The sequence below is a fragment of the Belonocnema kinseyi genome, chromosome 1 (genome assembly GCF_010883055.1).
Source record: "Belonocnema kinseyi isolate 2016_QV_RU_SX_M_011 chromosome 1, B_treatae_v1, whole genome shotgun sequence".
Lineage (NCBI taxonomy): Eukaryota > Metazoa > Arthropoda > Insecta > Hymenoptera > Cynipidae > Belonocnema > Belonocnema kinseyi.
This window is the reverse complement of record NC_046657.1, coordinates 139,827,709-139,845,820: the sequence shown is the minus strand read 5'-3', so window position 1 is coordinate 139,845,820 and position 18,112 is coordinate 139,827,709.

Here is an 18,112-nt window from a genome sequence, read left to right as displayed (position 1 = left end):
ATACTACTGCAACTACCAAAACGAGCCAATAAAGCTGTTAATGTTTGAAAAAGGAAAACTAATAACAACATATATAAGTAGATTGTATAAAAACAATTAACTTGTCATAAATAAGGATCCATAAAACTGCCCGGTTCTTTGTATGTGCCACTATAAGCTTCAATGAAGAAAACATCTCCACTACGTCAATATTAATCATGCGTTTTTACATGGTTGTATTAACAGAAAATTAATATATTTTTTACATTTTGTTCGTTGTCGTAGGTGCAGTATTACTATAGGTATTTTTTTTCTTGATAACAACTTTATAGTCGCGTTCATCAAAATAATTGTTTGAAAAAGAAATAAGTTCTTAAGGCTTTGAAGAATAAATAAAAAAAAAAAACACCGCAATTTTCTAGTTAAATTTGAAAATACAGGAGCTTCTCAAAGTTAACTTATCTACTTCAAACACATTATTTTGGTGCTTTTTGGTAAATAAGGGATGACAGTTCCTTACCAGATTTTTGCACAATAAAAACTAAGCATGCCTGTAATTAAATTTTTTAAACTAAGGTGCTTATAATGAAAAATGATTTTCTTTCAAGTCATTGGCTACTAACGTGAAAACTTGTAGTACCAGTTACGTATTGACTCTGGGCCTTTTTGACACATTATTGGTAGTTTTTGTCGATCGAAAGTCACAAAGTGTCAGCCAGCTAATAACTTTCGGCTGACCAGCCCATAACTAGCGGCCGGCCAGTCGGTACCTAGCGGCTGACCAGGTGGTCTGGCTTGGGGCTAGACAGAAAAAACGTTACACTGTGGGACAGGCTCCGATCTGACCGGCTGAAAAGCGCCAGGGCTGGAAACCTCACATTCTGGTCTGGGCCAGACCAGCGTCATAACTTTTTTCCACACCGGATATTTCGGTATTTTGTGGTAGATAGAAACTGGCGTAATGGAGCAATATGTTCGATTATCGTTGCATTAGGTTTTATTTGTTAGATAAGTGTTAAAACCCAGGCGGAAAAATGTATATAGTTTATTTATAGTGTGAAGTATTATATATAATATGTATTTGTTTTATACAGAAAATGTATAAAACAAATTAATATTATATATAATAATTCACACTAGGTATGAAATATACATAATTTTTCCGCCTCGCAACTTGTGATTACGCATTAATTGTAAGTTTGTTCATAATAGGTCGCTGAATAAACTTTACACTTAATTAATAATTACCTTATTATTTATTTTTTTTATAGCCGGCGAGATATTCAACGGCCTCTTCGAACATTTTTCCAAAAATAGTCGAGTAGTTCATAACCATAAAGATCAGAAATTTTTCCAAATAAAGTGAAATTTTTTCCCGATGAGCGGTAGGAAAAGGTTTCCCCTAAATCTATGCAATAATCTGAATATGTCCTTGAGATATTTACAACTAAACGTGGGTAGCATATCCGATTACATCATTGTACATAAAATATTTTTTGAAGTGTATTGCAAGAATCGTCGAAAAAATATTTTAAGTTGAATCCATAAACTAAAGTAAAGAAAATTCATTAAAGAATAGTGTAAATTTGAGTTTATTCATCAAAATTGTTTGAAACATCCTCAAATCGTATTTATTTTAAATTAATCGTATAATCAAAAATTAATTTCTTTCACATTCCATGTCTACTATGGATTTCAATTAGCAAAAGCTTGCAAATCTCCAAAAATGATTTTTCTCATTCATTTCTATATAATATTATAAACAATTTTTTCTTTATCCTCGTGGGTCGAAAATCCTGTACGAAGTGAGGATTTTTGGCACCCTCCATTTCAAAAGGAGAGGTCATTTTTAAGGCTCCTGGAAATCATGGGTTAATCCGACTTAATAAACTGAGGTCAAGCGGAGAGCCTATTTTGTCTAGTTTTTTGTATAGAGCGATTTCATATCAGGTCATTTGAAGAATTTTATCTATTGTTGGTAATTTTATGAAAATTCTAGTATTCGTTCTCTTTGGTGTTTAAAGAATACCCCTAAAATCATTTTTTTTAAATTCAAAAAACTAAGGAGATATGCAAAATGAAATATTTTTGTCCACTGAAAAAAATTCTTGAATCCAAAGGAATTAATTTCTTTAAGCCAAAAAAAATGACTCAACTGTATTGAATACTGTTTGAAGTCAACAAACTCGTGCATTAATTAAAAGAAATAATTGCTTTGGATGCAATTTAAACTCGTAAAGGGGTAAACTCGTGCATTGATTCAAAGAAATAATTTCTTTGGTTCAATGATTTTGAGCATTTAAATTAAAAAATATTTGATTTGTAATAAAGAATTTTTCATACATGGAACAATTATTTTTGGTTTCTTTGAATCAAAGAATTCCAATAGAACATGTCATTAGTCGAATTAAGTAATTTGCTCATCTATGAATTTGTTTATTTATATATTATATTATATTATTTATTTTTCTGTAATAAGTGAAGAAATATATTTTAAAATAAATTCATACACCATTCGTTGGAAAAAATATTTTGGTAAACTTCTTTCTTTGTAGCGAGTAGTTTAGAACATATACGTGTACGACGCCAAGTAAGCAGAGTTTAGGGTCTCTCAATAGAAATTTATACTCAAGTCTTTAAGTTAGCCATACATTTTACCAAAGATATCATTTGAAAAAATGTGGCGCACTGAAATAATGGTTTATCTGTCCCAACTGACCGTTTTGCTGTACTTCGTCTTCTAAGAAAATATAGCTGTGTTACTTAAATATCTAGCTGTGTTATCTAAATATCCAGATGCGTTTCCTAAATATCTAGCTGTTTTAGCTCAATGTTGCTGACTAGAAATTATTCAGCTAATTTATCTAGATAATTTTTATATAGCAAAATTTAGCTAAAACAGTTAGATATTTAAGTAACACACTAAAAAAATTATCTAGCTGTCCCAGATAACCATTTAGTTGCATTTCGTCTTCCACGAAAATATAGCTTTGTCACCTAGATTAGTAGATTTTTTAGTTAAATTTGCCATATAGAAATTATCTAGCTAATTTACCTAGATAATTTATAGATTGCGAATGTATTTAAAACAGCTAGAAATCTAGTTGGCACATCTATATTTTCGTGGAAGACGAAAACCAGCTAAACGGTTAGCTGGGACAGCTAAACCATTTTTTAAAGTGTAGAATTTATAAAATTTTTAAAATCAATCGAAATCAAGATTTTAAGACCAATAATGCACCATATTTATAAAAACTTTTTGAATTTTTAAAAATATCGAAAATTCAAATTTTGATCAAAAAGAAACAATAAAAAGTGGAAAATTCCATTTTTTGGTCATACTATGCAAGTTACGAAAAAAAATTATTTATGAAAATTGTACTTTTGAAACATATCTACTTTTCTATGAATCGTTTTTATGATAGGATGCATATTTTTGGTTTTAATCATGAAAATTATATTTAAAAATAAAAATGAAAAGTTGTGAAAAAACGACAAAAGGTACAAAAACAAATTGATGTCAACATTTGTTAACCTAAAAAAGAGCCAAATTTTTTATAATGTATTACATTCTCGTCATTTGAAATTGAGAAAGTATTGGAATTCACCGAAATCGATAGCGCAATATTCAAATTTCGAACTCAATGACGAAAAATACAAAGATAAGTCTTAAACAGAAGTTATATCTTTTGGAAATTCCTACAAAATTTCTTCTAACTATTTTTCAATATGACTCGTCATTTTGTATTTATCTATCAAAAGTGGTATGAAAAAAATCGAAAATTAAAATTTTGATCTAATCCCGTGTAGGAATCCAATCAGAGATCCGGCCGGGCCCCAGCCGGATAGCCCCGCTTTAAGCCGGGCGCTGGTCGTGGAATCCGGCCGGGATCCGGCTAAAAACGTCACGGTAAACTGATCGGATCCCGGCTTCAATACCGGCCGGGATCTGTCGGGTAATCCAGCCAAAAAGCGGTTAAGAAATGTTGCTTCAGACGAGAAATTGGTAACTTGTTTTGTCTTTTAAGGCTCATCGTAAAGATTACGGTGAACTTAAAAAGTCAAATCAAGTGAACCAATTCTGGCAAGAAAATTGGAGTAGAATTCTAGTCCCTGATGATAGAATCTAATAGCAATTTGGAAGCCACGTGGTGATTTAAGGTTAGGAAAGAAGAAAGTGAGAACTGTATACAAGTTTCGATTTTATTTGCAAACTTCGAAGAGACGACCGGACTGTAAGTGCAAGAAGCATCCTCGTTCCAGGTGTGAAACTGAAAATTACTGAGTGTCTATGCAGACGACAGACACAGCAGGCGCTATATACGGTAGTAAATTTGAAATTGTACAGGCTAAACATTGTCTGAATAGAGAGAAGTTTATAAAAATTGTATCATTTCGATTGTTGTACATAGCAGAATCGATAACAGTTTAATTTAAAATATTAAATAATTCGAAAAAATTTAACGTTTTTCCTTAAGAATTTAAAAAGGTTTATTTTTGTTTGACTGATCTAATAAATCTTTAAATTATAATTTTCAATTAATAATTCATCTAGCATCCATAAGTACGTCTTTGATAATATCACGGCTCTTAAAAAATGTGTAATTTCTACAAAAACATTAACCTGACTAGTGCTTAGCCGGCTCTCGACCATGGGATATAACAAGGGTTGGTCCGGCCAGTAACCGGCCAGCCTCGGAATACGTGATTCGAGAAAAATGTAGCCCGAATGGCTCCCGCCCGGTTCCTGTCCATGAAACCCAGCCAGAGGTTGTCCGGCCGGGATCTGACCAGAAACCTTCTTGTATTAGGGCCAACCGGGGAAATTTCTACTCGGGATAAGCGACGCAAAATATGGGGAAAAGTTTTTGGAGGATTTTTAGGGCTTATTAATTTCTACAGCATTCTCTTGTACCATTTTTGACAAAACTCCTCATTTTTAATGTACTTATCGAAATTGATATGAGAAAATCCATAAAATATGGTATGAAAACAAAAATTTTATTTTCAGCATAACAACGCGAGATAGGAAAAAAAGTCTGAAACAAGCATTGTAGTTTTTTATTTATCTTCAAGTAGTTCAGAAAATAAATATACAATTTTAAATGTCTGTCAAAAATATAGCGCTTAGCGCGAGTGTTACAATGAGAATGCGTATTTCAAAGCATACAGAGCTTTGAGCAACTTATTCTTTAACTATACTTACTAATTAAGTAGAAAAATCAGAATCTGAAGAGGCATATAAATACTGAAATCCAAGAGATCTTGTTGATAAAGTTTCATTGAAGGTATGCAAGTGCAAAGAATACATATCCAAGCGCGAGATTCAACAGACGTGCTCTTCAGGCGCGCTCAAACTGGCGAACCGCGCGCGCAACAACTGATGAGAATGTGTTTTCAAAGCGGGCAGATTGTTTGAAAAAAAAACCATCTATGATTTTCTTAAATTTTTTATATAGATAGCTTACAATGTCCTCTAAACGCCATGTGTAATATAAAAATCGTACGTTTTTAATTATTTGTCGAAACCTATGAGAGATCCCATTTTTATATTCACAGGGCGTTTAAAACACATTCTATAGGCCATGTGTAAAAAAATATAAGGAAAATCAAAAAGGGATTTTTTCAAAAATCCAGTTTAAAATTTTGTTTTTGACAAATTCGAAAAGTTTGTCAATTTACTCGAAACTCCCACCTTAAATGGAAATCGGTTATTTTAAACAAAAATCAGTTTAATTAAAAAAATTAACCTTACAATTTTGAACAACTTTCGGATATGTTAGTTTTTATTCTTTAGAACTTGGTATTTTTTAACAAAAATGCAACGGTGTGATTGTCTCTATATTATCCAAAAATATTATATATCTAATTTTCATTAATTATAACAAATTTTGTTATTGCTTTTATTTCTTATAGTTTTAGACAATGGATATTATGAAATACAAAAATGTTACATTAATGTTATTTTTATATTGCAACTTAAAATTGTCCTGAGGCAAACCAGACGAGAGCGCGTATAGAGCGCGTTTTTTTTTTACGAGTTTAGGGTCATTTACATAATACGCGATATGTTTAGGAGGGGCGTGGGTCTGCCGAAGTATCATTCTGTATGTTGAGACAAGTGGAAAAAGTGTCACTTTGGTGCTTTGAAACACTTTACAGATAAAATGTTTCTATTTTGCACGCTTCTAATAACGCAGGGATTCTAAAAATTGTGTAAAAATATTATAAATAATTAAGTCTGCCTGCTTCTCTTCATACAAAAGAAAACTATCTACAGAAATCAATAAAAAAATAAAATTCATTGATCTGTTCAGAAGTCTTTGGATAAAGGCAGATACATTTTCACTTAGCTTCACTTAATGAAAGTCGAGTCTGCCTTTCATTAGTCCGATCAAAAAATTTTAATTTTAATTTGAGTACTCCCTAAACTATTTATGCTGACTTTAAAAGATCCTTTATTAATGTGTTAATTGTCGTAATATTCCTATCGTAATGGAAGTTTTCGTTAAAATTTAAACTAAAGAATTTCCATATAATCGTAAACAAATTCAAGCAGGAAGATAATTTTACAAATTGCGAAATTAAATAATGATTGTAACAAAATAAAACCAGCAATTTTCGATTTGAAACTTGGGAGCTATGTAGACAAGCAGACCATCGCACTTATGACTGTTAATAACATTCTGAGTAAAGTAACTTCTTCTCACTGGCATAATATCACAATTTCCTAATCATATTGTCAAAGTCACTAAAAAAAAACGTGCCAGTTTTCTTCTAATCTTAAATTTTTCATCCCTGAGAACAAATAGATAATTAAAATTCGTACTTAGCAAAAGCAAATACAATATTTGCGCATTTTAGTTTACATATATTTTATCTGCTATTTGTTCTTGTGTAAGCAGTTCATCATGTTTAAAACGAATGGTGTTTCGTTATATGAAAGTATAGCTGTTACAATTTGTTAAAAAGTTTTATAATAAATTATATGCAATTACAATAATAATTTTATGCATTTTAAAAACTAAGAAGAATAAAAAATCGTGATTTTATTTCAAACCAATTTTTACAGACAAATAAAGCGAATACATTCAAGATTTCACTTATCCTTTAATTACATCAGTGAGCTTATTATTATATTTATTTGACAATATTATCAGCATTTTAAAAAAATAACCACGCTGATCTTCCTCCGGGGACTTTTTACAATTATTGAAATTGTAATAAAAGTTCTCCAGGATGCCATTCTGTCCATATATATAGAAGTGTTAGTGGCAAACTGGACTAATGTATCTCTTCCTCTTTCGTTTAATTTATCTACAATCATCCGTTTTTTATTTCTCGCTTATTTTTTCGTTTGATCTGCAGACTGCGCTCTTCTCTGCTCTTCTTCTTTCTCTTTCTCTTTATATCTGTCGACATTTTTCTTATTCTGTCACACCCTCCTCGACCCTAGCCATTTCAACGCACCAAAATAAAGTCCTCGTTTCCTCACCCTGCCGCCACGCCGCGCCGCGCCAATCGTCAACTTGATCCTCTTCCGCACTTTCACAGCTACACCACGCTGCGCCTCCAAGCCACTCACGAAGAGCTCTCTGCTTCATCTGCCAATCAACCACTTAGAAATTAGAGAGGCAACACTCGGTTGTTTTCAGTTGAACCCTTTTGCCCGCTCGCGAACACATAGGTATGTTTACATAACAAGTCTCTCGTAACTGGGTCAAATGAGTTAGGATTATTGTCAATCTTACAATCAGGTGCTGTTTTACTCCAAACTGTTACTACCAAAAATCCATTTTCACATTATTTGATCGACTCATTAGGTACTAGGTACGTACGGCATTATCTGCGTGGGGAATATTGACTCAGGCGAGTCTTGTGGACGTTAAGTCATTTCGAGCGCGGATTGCCGTGGATGGGTGATCGTTTGTGATCTACGCAGTAAGTTTGAGGCCGTGGATGGGTGGAGTTTGTGTACCAGATTGGTCCAAATTTTGTATACCTCTAAAAATTCGACTTTCGATTTTTGGTGATCGATCCCCCCCCCCCCACACACACACTCTTTCGTTTTCCGGAAAAATAAAATACGTAATTTTTTGTAACGTTAACCCGTGCCTCTGGAGTGTTGAAATAACCATGGGGGTTTTCATGAGAAAAGCTCGGTTTTCGAAAGATTTAAAAAAAGAAATACTTATGATAATAAACGTTTTGTGAATATAAGTGTTTTGATTTGCAGCTCAGTTTTTATAACTTCAAATGAAAAAACAGGTATCTTCAAGAGTTCGAATCTTTTAATATGAATTACTATCATCAATTATTTCTTAATTGTTCAAGTTTTATTTCCAGTCAAAAAGTTGTTCTTTTTCGACCTAGATTGACAAATACTGAGAACGTTGCAAAGACATAATTGTAAATGACCAATCGATTCCTATATTTACGAGAAAAAATGTAATGTTTCTTGTTGATTGAAAACAATAATTAATTATTGTCTATTAATATGCTACCATTATTTAAAGTCGAGGGGTCAACCACTCTGATTCTTTGTTTACCAAGAATTTTTTTCTTAAAGAATATTTGGGAATATAGGGAAATATAACGGAATATTTGGGAAAATAAAACAATATTTTCGAATATATTTAAACCTTGCATATTAAATAAACATATAATATATAATATATACTAAAATTGAGGGGAGGGGGTATGGCGAACTCCATGATTGTTCATGAGGTTTGAAAGTGAATTCATTTTTCGGAAAATTGAACAATTTTCTGTAAAAATCACACATCTTGATTGTACATTCTTCTTTCTGGTTTGAAAATTCAACAATCTGATTGCAATTTTTCTATTTTCTTAACTTACAAATTTGTTTGAAAATTCATCTGTTTCTGTAGAAATGCCAAATTTATGTGTTTTGTCGAAAATTCGTCTTTTTATAAAAAATCGATTGATTAAGTTAAAAATTCAGTTTTTTCACTGTGAATTTAATTATTTTGTTGAAATCCACCTCATTGGTTGTGAAATGAACCTTCCCTCGTGGAAAATTTTGTACAAAAAAGTACACAACACCAAGACTATTTTTATAAGAATCTACATATATCTAGAATAAATTACAACCAAAATTACACGAAAGTCAAAATTTGTTCTATCAGACGAATTTTGTACTTTTTTTTGTATTTTCTGTACATTGTTGTTTTTCAATTGTAATTTTAACTTTCTACAAAGATTCACAAAAAGGTAGAGAATTTACAACTACAAGCATTTACAGAAGTTTACAAGGTTTTCTGCCAAAGAGTTGTTCTTTTTCGATCTTCGATGACAAACATTTAGAATTTTACAATAGGATACTTTTAAAGGACTCGCCTACATTGTTTTACTTCTATACTAATGGAGTCTATTTTCCATAATGTCAAAATTGTCTAAGTTCGTGTTAAAAGTTTATTATTAAACCAAATTTTCAGAAACGAAAGTTCAAACATAAAAAATATATGAAGTAAAAATATTTTCAATGCTTTTATGAAAATTATAGTTGAATGATTCTTATTTTGTAAATAATACTACATATAATTTATATCATAAAGATATGTTTATATTTCAAATACCTCTATTTCAATTATGTAATTCTTTTCAATTTTTGTGATGTTATGAAATGCTTTTCTAAATTTAATTTAATAGTTATTCACTATAATTATATTATTATTAATACATTCTATTGTGACCTCAATTTTTTGCAAATGTTTAAAAAGCTTATTAATAAATAAAGTATTCATAAATGAAAGTTAAAATTTTAAAAACATTTAAAGTTCAAATTATTTGAAAGAGTATCTGAATTCAATTTTCAAAATTATATCTGAACATTATGTTTTAATTTTTTCGAAAATTAGGATAAAATATTATTAATAATTAAAACTTTCAGAAATAAAGATTTAAGTTTAAAAATTATATAAAGTAGCAATTATTCGAATGCTTCAATTAAAATAATTGTTTAATACATTTTATGTTGTGAAGTGATTAATTGTTGTGAAGAAGATTATTTGAACGTTTCAATGAAAATTATAGTTGAATTTTTGTTATGTTGTTAACTGATTAATTAAATATTAGCTGGTTAATTTTTCTTATAATATTAAACAACATAATGGTTTTCTTTTTTCAATTTAGTACATACATTGATTATTTATTTTAGAATCATATAATTCAATACTGACTATAATTTGTATAATAAATGTTTATTTTATGCAAAATACGTCGATTACAATTATATAACTTTTGTCAATGTTCGTGAAGTTTTTTAATTGGTATCTAAATTCAGGTTTTAAAATTATATATAAATAGTTGTGAACGTTTTAATTTCTTTCTGAAATTAGTTACAAATTTTATTAATGATTTAAATTTTTATACAAATATATGATAGAAATGATTTAAATGTTTCAATGAAAATAATGGCTTATTAATTTTAATGCTCTAAACTGATTAATTAATTACAGATTAATTTTTTTCTCAATATTAAACTACAGGAAGATTGAATTTCAATCGTTAACAAAACGATTGAAATTCAATCTTCATGTAGTTTAATAATATTTTATTCTAGTTTTATAATCTGTATAATCAAAGTTTATTCATGTTTAATACATATCTCTCAATTAAAATAATTATATAATTATTTGAAATATTTGGTACCAATTTCCGATTATAAAATTCCACTTTTAGCAGAGCTTCAGAGAAGGAAATATAGAAATCGAAAATTCTCTAAATTAAAGTTTAAAATATCGAGAATCATCGGACGGTCCAATGGTGACTGCATTCTTTGGTCTGTTATTTTTAGCCCGTTATTAATAAAAGGTGTAAATGTGACGCATGCTTCCACATTTTTCATTGTAATTCTAGAACAAGTGAATATGTTATTATGTTCTTGTTCCCATTTCAAACGGGAGATTCCAAACTTTAATTTAGCGAATTTTCAATTTTTTCAATTCAGTTCTCTGAAGTATGAAAAAGTGGGACTGTATCTATCGCTGAGATAACTATGAAAAAAGAGAGGAATGTATCTGAATTCAATTTTCAAATTATATGTCCCCGATTCGAAATTTAGACCCGACTGTGAAGTTGCAGCTCCTTATTAGAACCTTTTACGACGCTATTTAAACTTATAACTCCTGCTTTAAACTTTGAACTCCTAGATAGTGAAACATTAGAGCCTACTTTGACTCCATTTCAATCTATAGGCTCTACTTGAATCCATAGAGGCTAAAGTCTACATATTCAAGAACCTACTTTGATGCTGTAATACCTCTCTAAAGCTACTTTGAATCTTTAGAGCCTACATTCATATAACTCTAGACCCTACTCTGACGACGTTTAACCTCCCCTTCAATATCGACCCTACTTTGAATCTTTTTAGCCTACGTTGTTCGAACTTCATAAAAATAAAGTAAAAATTATTTGTTACTCAGGTTAATTGAACTCACTAGTCATCTTGATGCATCTTGACGCCATGCCCCGATATTGTGAATGGCGTGAAGTTGAAAGCTAGCCTGGTGGCTTATCACAAATACAGTTACAATTAAGGCAAAATACAGTCACAGTTAGAAATCAAATTGCGAGCGATTCTCACCGTTCAAATGCTGTCGTCTGCTACCCTCTAATTTATGTCTTTCGCAAAATTAATATTTGTCGTGAAAATAATGATTTCCTTAACAAAAGTTTTTATTTTTGAGCATTTTATTGATCCAAAGATCTTCCAAAATCCCGGATAATCGACAAGTATTCTTTCTTTCATTCTCAAATCTTTCGGAAAAAATATATATTGAGTCAGTGCCGTACCCCTAAGTCATTATAAACATTTTGATCAATAATTAATGAAATTGTGTGTATTCAACAGTCATGCAGGTGATTGAGAATCACATCATATTATAAGAATACAAATTTTCTATCGCTAACAACAAATATTATGAATGAAATAAAAATGATATATTCAATTATTTAAATTTAATGTACTGATTATTATTCAATTTTTATTAGAGTATTGCGGTTAATTTATTTGCAACGTGATTTTATGGAGAAAATAATTTTTTTCCAAGGAGCAGTACCACTTTTTTAATGGTTTGGTTATTTTTGTAACTAAACAATAACAATTGAGAGTTTCTAAAACATTTTGTTTGAGAAATATTACTATTTGCGTGTCTACTACTTGATTTAGGAGGAAAGATCATTTTTTTCGTAAGGAAATGTTTATTGTTTTAATTTGATCATATTTGTTAGAGAATAACCCGTGCAGAAATGACGACTCGGGTTTTGGTAGGGTGCTAATTATTTTGCCCTAACTTTATTGGTGTGTTGAACGGGAAATCTGGAAAGGACTCGACAAGAACGTCACGCTTTATAGAAAAGGCACTAGCCTAGACTCTGGCCAGATTCGAGCGAGGGAGCCTTTCTATTGCCCGACTAAACAGTAATGTCTTTTCTAGATCCTTGTTCTATTTCCCTATTAATTCTTAATTTGATTAGAGGTTATGTGGTGACGTGTTATGGTTTACGAGATTTCGTAATAATTACCATTAAAGTTTTTCACGGGTTTCTGAAGTGTGATTCTATGGTTGCAATAGGAAAAAAGTTTAACTAGCACATCGCCATAATCTATTATTACCAGCATTTTTTTATTCACAGAAGGAAAATATTAATCCAAATGCAAATTAAATTTTCTTTGCAAAAAGCTCAATCTAAACATTTTACACCTTTCTGTAGCATCTGTTAAACACTTTTTTCCGTTTTGTCGTATTTTTGTTGACATTAAATTCCTAAATATACTTCGCATGTTATTCTAAAACTAGGTTAATTGTTGAATTTGACTAGCGAAGACTTACTGCTGCTTATAAATAAAGAGATATGCAGTTTATTAAAATTCCCACAAGCACAGAGAATCGAACGCACGCTCCGCTCGCACCGCACGCTTATAAGTCGAACGCCTAATCCCCACAGCTACGATGTCACGCTGAGCACAATATCATAAATACTTGACGGAATTCATCCGATACTTTCGAACTTAAGAAAAAAAGGTTCTTGAAACTCGATTTGTTAAATATGATTTCCAAACGTACTTAGATGATTCGAAATTGAATCAATATTTAAGAAAAATTCTTCTCAAATTTTGAAGGCACTTAATGTTTTAAATTTTATCAAAAAAAATGAAAATTTTAAAAGTTTGAGTCTCAGCAATTTTTTTAATTTTTAATTTTTTAAATTACTATAAGTATGATTAAGCATAATAATATTCAATTTTTTTTTACTTACAGCCATATTACCCGTTTTACCTGTTTATGGCTTTACAAGGTTACCTCGTGAAAATAATTAATTGACAGAAATGTCCATTGGCATGGACACAGTACTGCTAGTTTACCCGCCAGGGTTTGAATTATCTGTATAAATAAAGACTCCGATGATTATAATTTCATAAAAATTCTATTTTTATCTTGATATTGACGAATTTCGGGAAATACCTTTCGTACTTGAGTCGTGCCTGTCTAAATTATAAGTTAGGACCTCCCTAAACTTCCCTGTAATTGTCTAGAAAACAAACAGAGGTAACCCTACAAACCCCTGACAAGAGCCTGCATCAAATTTTCTAGTCAAGTTACCCTTTAGAACACCCGAACAGTTCCCTGTTTAAATTAGGGAATATCAGGGAATTTTACGCACGGGAAAAACATCCAAATGAATGAAAAATGATTGATTACTTATTTGAATTTTGGGACGAGACATTTGGTTATAAAATCAGTACTGTTATTGTTATACGAGTATAAACTTATTTCCTGATGAATATTAGGTTGAATCTTGAGTTGAATATTTGTATTTTTTAGTGTAATTGAAATAATTATGACGCTAAACGACTTTTTTTTTAAATCTTCGCTTATTAAATAGACAAAAAGATATTGTTATTGAAATGGGCCAGTTTGATACTGTATTCGTTTCAGTATTTAATAAAACAGAATCAAATTTAAATGTGTAGCCTCAAGTTCTTTCAATACTTATAACTTTGAATACTTCTAAAAAACAGAACAAATTTATATTAAACTCGTGAACAATGGTTTGAAATATTTAACGATACAGAAAGTTAAAAAAAGTAATAATTAAAATAATTGTTTCAGATTTAAAAAGATTTTGGAACAATTTTGTCATAATCAAAAAATTCTTTTGATAATACGTCTAAAAAATAATTGCGAATATTCTTGATATTTATATCACAGGTATTAGTATTATTTTTTGTTATAAATAACAAACGTTATTTTAATTTATCCATATTGGTGTGAGATTATAGAGAATCTGATTTGATGTCTCAAGTCCTACATGTAGTAGTTTGAGGTTTAAAAGAGTGTCTAATTTGTCTTAAATACAGACTCTACTTTGAGGCTAAACGTGGAAAAAACGGCCAATTTCTGACACTTTTAGCATCAAAGTAGGGTCTAAATTACATTGCAATCGCTTCTTATTTAGAATCTACTTTACTGGTACCAGCGCCCACGAAGGTAGTAGTTACGGCTTCAAAGTAGGGCCTAAATTTCGATTATGGTTGATTATGGTTTTAACGATTTAGCGATGTTTCTTGACGCGCTGAATTGCAATAATGACCGTGAAATGATTATTTCATTTAATTTAAAAAATTTTACGTACATATGTTTTAATTATTTAGCCCTGTATCTTGATTCGCTGTTATTTATTTGTGTATTTTCTGAACTACCTTAAAATAAATAAAAACCTACAATCCTATTTTCAGACGTTTTTCTCCATATCGCGTTTTTATGCTAAAAATAGGATTTTTCTCCATATTATTTTTTATGGATAAAACAAAATATCCTACACGTATTCTTTTAGATTTCTTATAAATCTGCAGTCTTTTCGCGTGATCTTGGAATTTTATATTTTTTGCGTACTACTTTAGATAAGTGAAAATAAAATGACGAGTCCTATTTAAAAATCGTTAGAAGAAATTTTGTGGGACTTTTCAAAAGCTATAATTTCTTTTAAAGATTTTTTTCGTATTTCGCGTCGTTTGGTTCAAAATGTTTCTGTTGTGCCAAAATTCGGAAAATTTCAATACTTTATTAATCATACATGATGAGAATGTAATAAATGACAAAAAACTGGTATCTTGTTTTTTGATGAACAACTTTCGTCTATCAATTTGTTTTCGTATCTTCTGTCGTTTTTCCAACAATTTTTCATTGTTACTTTTAATGTCATTTTTTATAAATAAAACCAAAACTAGGAATCCTATCCAAGAGTGATTTGTAACAAATTTGTAGCTCATTTACGGGTAAACAATTTTGTTAGATGATTTTTTGTTATGACTTGTGTCATTTTTCCAAAAACACAATTTATGTTCATTCACATTTTTCCGTATCTTGCATAGTTTGACCACAAAATGGAATATTTCATTATTTCTTGTACAATCAAAATATGAATTTTAGATTTTTCAGAAAAATCCAAACAGTTGTTTTAATTATCTTGTAGGGCTTTAAAAAAACAAAGTTTGTCTCCTCCTGACTTCTTTTCATATCGTGCTTTGCTTAGCTTAAAGTTTGGATTTTCGATTGATTTTTTAAGTTTAGTAAATGCTGTAACTCCGATCATTTGATTTTGATCAAAAAGAGTCCTGAGGATGAAATGTTTGGATTCTTGCGCGTTAACAATAGCCACACATAAAATTTGTTCAAGTAAAAAAATGATCCCAAAAATTTTGCAAATACTCTAACTTTTTACATTTTTATCAAAAATGGCTGGTTAACGAAATCGCCCTTTGCCGGGCAAACAGACAGACAGACTTCATGGTAAAAACTTGATTTTGGGATTCAGGGTTTTTAAAACGCCATTTTAATTTATTTGTATCATTTGAATTTATAAAAACTGAACCGTAAATTAAAATGCTCAAAGTGGAATACTTTTGAGTTTTAAACTTTTAAAATTGAAGCTTAAAAAAAAATTTAATTTCAAACGATCAATAATTGTCGGGTATAAAATGTAAGCTTTATTACTTTTCAATTGAAATTTTTTAAATGAAAGGCCGTAAAATGCAAAATTTATAATTTATAATTGAAACTTTTCTACATTGCACAGTTGAAAGATTGCAAAAATATCAACCCACGCTATCGTTTTTAATGCTATGAATTAAAGAATGAATACAACAAAATAAATTTTTTTTTAAGATCTATAATTTTAACAATTTTAAGTTAGAAACGTTAATTTATACAGAAAAATTGGTTTTAAAATATTATAAAATATTCTCATAAAAATTTGTTCATAACAAAATTAGTGCACAATTTTCAGGAATCTAATAATAATTTTATTATCTTGGACTTTGCATTTTTCCTGAAAGTTTCTGAAAATCGTGCAATAGTAAAAATTTTCATTCACATTTTTAAAAATATTTTGAAATCTTATATAAATATTCTTTTTGAATTACTTTTTCAAACAAAAAATATTGTTAGTTTTTCTAGGAATTTTGATACAATCTTTTTATTTGTTTAAATTTTCTTTATTCTTAAAAAACCTTATAAATGTGGTTTTCGAAATCTTCAAAAATCTACATCGTGTTTTCAGTGTTTGAAATATTGTCACGTTTTACATTATTTTGGAATCTTTTCAAAACTTCGAATTATGTTTCAAACCTAGACGAATTTTAAAAATTTTATGAAATAATCTCGTAAAATTAATTTTTCTAGATAAAAAGTCATTTTAAATTTTTCCAGCAAAGTTTAAAAAAAAATTTATCACACCGCTATCATAAGTGCGATTTTATCTAATGTTAAGGATACCTAAAAGAGTACTTTTCAGCATAGACCGTAACATTTTTACTTGGCGTATTTATGGTATTTATTTAGGATAATTAAGGTACTTAGGATTTTTCAGTATCCACTGCTTATCCATGTCTAGACCCTCTCGGGTTTTTAGATTAGGACGCTATGCAACCTATTTGCACTTATGATTGACTGGTGTGATGGAAAATAATATGTGACACTAACCCCCTCAGTGTAACTTTGTCTCGTGCAAAAAAGTGCTACTTAGGATCCTTGTATCTCAAATAACTATTATTTTTTCAAAACCTTTGAAGAGCCTTAAAAGTTGAAAGATTTATTTTATATTTAAAATTTAGTTTTTGATTTTTCGAAAATTTTTCCAGTTTTAAATTAAGCTTTAATCTTCTTAATATGTGTAAATATCTCTTGAACTAATTCAAATGTTTTCGAAATTGATAATTGTTTAATTGTTATTCATGCATCAAAAATCAATAACTTCACTTACATATTACATTTTTTTGAATAAAAAAAAATGAATTGTGACGTTCCAAGTTTTAAGTTAATACTTTGAAATATTAACGATTCAAGGCTTTCTAATTCAAACACTTTAGTTTAAAATTCAAAAGTTTTTAATATTGAATTTATAATTGTATTTTTTTAAATAAAAAGTAAAATATTGCTAAATATTCAAAAAATGTCTTTCTCAATTGAAAAATTACAAACTAAAAGTATAAAAAATGGAACCTTCTAGATTAAAACAATATTTCAATAGGATTCATAATTGAATAAGAGCGTTTAATTTGTGAAATTATTTAAAAATGAAGAATAGTTTACAATTTTTTAAAAGAACGTTTACATTAGTTCAACAACAAGGGCTTTACAATTTTAAAAAACTTGAATTTTTAACTTTAAAATCTGTAGCTTTCTGTTTGAGCAGATTGAGAATCGTTCTGTAAAATAAATTATTCTTCCATTTTCAATAATCAAACTATGCAGTCCAGCGTGATTCATTATAATTGCAAAAGTTCTTGGCAAAAGTATAATGCCTCTGCTATATAAAATACAAATTTGTACCTTTGAGGCTCGATACCGTCCACACAGTTGCATAGATCGACTTGAAAAATTATACACGTGTACATTAGGCACTGGAGATGTTTCTTCGGCAACCCGAATCGCTAATAATTGATAATAGCTTTTTTGAAATAAATAATTAAACATAGCATTGACTATATATAAACAATCAAGTCGCCTAAAACTGATGATGCTTATGAAAAACCACGGTTTTTAACAATCAACACTAAATTTTGCACACATATTCTTTAGGCTTCCAGACAGGTTTTAAGATTAGG